This window comes from Bidens hawaiensis, unplaced genomic scaffold (genome assembly GCF_021521415.1).
Source record: "Bidens hawaiensis isolate Kalapana, Puna unplaced genomic scaffold, B.hawaiensis_p1.1 tig00024279_1, whole genome shotgun sequence".
Classification (NCBI taxonomy): domain Eukaryota; kingdom Viridiplantae; phylum Streptophyta; class Magnoliopsida; order Asterales; family Asteraceae; genus Bidens; species Bidens hawaiensis.
Genome location: NW_027493826.1, coordinates 54603 through 58697, shown reverse-complemented (window position 1 = coordinate 58697; position 4095 = coordinate 54603). Strand labels below are relative to the sequence as shown.

Sequence of the window (4095 nt, the reverse complement as noted above, 5' to 3'; positions counted from 1 at the left end):
TGTCCGAATGGAGTGAACAACCAGTTCAGTGTTTTAACATTTTATTCACCATGGACATAGTCAATCAATCAGTGTTTAACATTGTAGGGATGTGCATAAAACTGAATTAACCGACCCATGACCGAATTAACATAATATGAAACCGAACCAATATAACCAAACCTAACCAAAACTGATGGGTTGGTTTAATGTTTTTCTTGAAAACTGAAAGTATCGGGTCGGTTATGGTTACCGATATTTCCATCACTGACAGGACCGTTAACCAAGCTGACCCAACACGTATAACCGAATGCTATGTAATATATACAAATGCTAAATGTTAAGTCTCAGAATTTTCAAGCCCAAATGTCTAATAGCAATTTATTAAGTGGTAAAATATTTAAAGCCCAAACTTTCAGGCCCGATTACATTGTTTTGAGCTATGTTAATCGGGCCCAAACTTTTCATAAAAAAATCTACCTCATGGTTAACCGATCCATAACCTAACCGGATCAACATGTAAAACCGATTAACCATAACCGATCAGTTATAATTTTCTGGTTAACTGAAAGTTTGGTTATGGTTATGGCTTTGGGCCAGGACCGACCCATAAATACCCTTTGTTGGTTTAGATTATAATATTTTCCAAATACTTAATTGTAAAATAGTTTGTATATTCATAATATACAGTGAAATTTAATGTGACACTAGCAATTATCGAATTTATTGTAGGTCCAGCCGCATTTCGCCCACGAGCAAACCCTGCTGCTGCTTACACGCCATCAGTTTCTAAGGGACGGCCTATCTTACAAGGACTTTTGACCATAGATTTTCTGGCTAAGGAGGCATGCTTCTTTTCTTCATAAGTCTTTTCTCATTATTTTGTTATCATATCACTGATTTTGACTTTACAATTGCGTTTAAAATTCATAATATTATTGCAGATTCTTGGGTGGGCCCAAGCAATGCCGAAATTTGCTGGTGACCTTGTGAAGTACATGCAAACGTTCCTAGAGCGAACATATGAAAGATGTCGCGCAGCGTACACTGAGGCATGACTAGTTCGTTACCTGTTCTCCATTAGTTCATTACATATATTTAGTGTTTTTGAGTTATGAGATATTTTCATATTTTTATCACCAAATTCCTTAGTTTTGTGTGGTTGGTTATATATCAGGTAGTTCTTGAGAAGCAAAGTTACATGCTTATTGGAAGACATGATGTTGAGAATCTAATGAGACGTGATCCAGCAAGTGCTTATTTGCCAACTTCACTTGCACATGCAAATGCAAATGCAGATAACCATATTTTTGATGCTGACACTGATGGTGTTGAGCTGGAAATTAGTGCATTACTTATGAAACTAAGGCCGATAAAACAGGTCATTTTTATTCTTTAATTAAATGTTTGCATATTTTGCTTTTATGGCGTTTAATTGTGCAGAACTCTAATTGTGTTTGCAGGAGTCTTTGATTCGTGATAACAACAAGCTTGTATTGTTGGAGTCCCTCAGTGATTCATTGGAATACATTGCTGACTCTATTGAAAGGCGAGTTCTATAATTAGATCTTTAAATATATATATTTTCACACGCTATCAATTTGATTCTTTAATTCTTAAAATATATTTTGATTGTGGTTCACATACAAGTTCGGGAATGCATCAGCAAAAGCATATGATACAACAGAGTTTGATGTGAAGCCGACATCTGCCCATCATAAACGAAACAGTAGTTTACCTCTGAAGGATCTAGCAGCATTTGCTGAGGATTACAGAAAGCTAGCAATCGATTGTCTAAAGGTTTTACGTGTAGAAATGCAATTAGAAACAGTTTTCAACATGCAGGTTTGTCACATTCAAAATAAATAAATCATTCAAGACCATTAAATGATGAATTAGCTTTTAACCTTTTAACATTGCTTTTAACAGGTAATGGCAACAAGGGAATATTTGGAGGACCAAGATGCCGAGGAACCTGATGATTATATCATATCTTTAATCACTCAGGTGAGCCTTGTATTTCAAGCTTCTTTCCTTGTTGAATTTCATATATGCCCCTGAAAACTTCTATATTAGCCATTCAAAATACTTTAAAGTTTCATATTTACCTATTTCATTATATACAATTTATAATATGATTATGAACATTATACCCTTCTCTTTCTCCTTACACTCTAAACTATCGTATTCCAATGTAAGTTTTATGTGAAGGGTCTTTTAGTCATTTTACAGCACTTAACTTGAAAAAGTAACGCCCATTCATTTTAAGGACCTTTCGTGTTACGTTTTCAAGATAGTGGGACCATACGTGTAATTTTTCAAACTTAAGGACCAAACCTGCAACATGCACACACCGCAGGGACCATTGCAGTAATTAACTTATTTTTAAATTATGATTAATTGTTAGGTAATTACTAAATATGATGTTATACCAAATTTCAAGGGGGATATATAAAATCACCATTTTCTTTCATTATTATAATTTTCTACTTTAATATTTTAATTATATATTTTCTTGTGACAGATAACTCGCAGAGACGAAGTAATTGCTCCTTTCATTGCTCCAGACAAACGGAACTATATATTTGGTGGAATCTGTGCTGTTGCATCACACGCGTCCATCAAGGTTTCTAATATCACTCCACATTATTTAATATTATATATATCTTTTTTTCTGGTTTTAAACTTGTGATTGTAATATATAGAGTCTCCATATATTTTTCAGGCTTTGGCAGAGATGAAACACATCAATCTTTTTGGTGTTCAGCAGATATGCAGGAACACAATCGCGTTAGAACAGGTTTATCATTTCTTTCTGAAGTTTGTTACTTTGTATACGATCTTGTGTGAAATTATTAAAATATTAAACCGCTTCTAAAAATTCACATAAATAATAATGTAACAGGCACTGTCTGCGATACCCTCAATCAATAGTGAGTCTATGCGAACAAGATTAGATCATGTCCGAACTTATTATGAGCTGCTAAACATGCCAGTTGAGGTACTATTTTTGGAAAATAATTATATTTAATATCTTTGGAAAATAAATAATGATGTATATATAATATATTTATTTGCAGGCCTTGCTTGCCTTCATTACCGAGTATGACCATTTATTCACTGCCATAGAGTATGTCTCGCTTGTTTATGATCTTGTATCTCAATTTCATTACAAGTTTACAACTATTGGCTTACCGTGGTTGACTTTTGTTGACCTGTTTTAGGTATTACAATCTTCTAAAGGTATAAGTTCCTGGACGCGAAGTTCCAGATGACGCTAAAGCTAGAATGGCAGAAATATTACCAGTTTAAGTGGTGTGATGGCATATATTTGTTTGTTTAGATGTTAAGAGGTTGTGTGTATGTGTTTTGTTTTTTAGTTTTTTTTTTCGGGCGGTATAAATTTTGTATTCTTTTGTGTACTTTTGGTATAAGGCCTCTTTTGGTCCGGGTGTCAAGAAACCATAGCAGCAAGTAGCATGTATTTTCTTGTAAATTGTTTGCAACAAGGTTTATAATGTCCTCTGTTCATGTTGGGGTGATTTTTTTATCTATTTATAAAGTATTGGAGTTCAGTATTTCGATGTGCGTTGGTTAGCAGGGTATATGTGGGGTTATGTAAGTTTTACTTTTTAAATAAGCATCTTTAACTTCAAGATAACGTTTTTAAAAAAAATCTGTCCGTGATAACTCTTTAGGAATTAAACAAAATCAACATATAAGAATGAAAATGAAAAAAAACTACAAAACATTCTTTTATAAAAAGTTCAAATAATTCTTTAGGAATTTGTTTAAGTTAAAAAGTTAATACGTATATATATAATACAAATTACATTAACGTGCTAATTGTGCGAATCAAGTGCTTTAATTAAATATATTATAACATCCTGCTTTTGATAAGAATTAATAAAATAAATTTCGTTCATTTTATAAAGTGTCGTGTGTTGGTTTAAATAAATAAACTAATAGAAGGTGAGCTTGGACTTTAGAAGATGAAAAATAAGGAATGGAATGGGCCTTAGGTCCATGGGCTTAAGGGAGTATAAATACCCCTTAAACCCTAAACCTTTCCATTTTTATCCATTCTCTACACCATAGCCTACACCTTGGAAAACA

At 33.2% G+C, this 4095-nt stretch overlaps 1 pseudogene; it reads left to right on the top strand.

Moving 5' to 3' along the window:
• The first annotated feature begins 669 nt into the window (after positions 1-669).
• On the top strand, positions 670-3507 carry LOC143568991 (exocyst complex component SEC8-like; annotated as a pseudogene).
• The last annotated feature ends 588 nt before the right edge of the window (positions 3508-4095 follow it).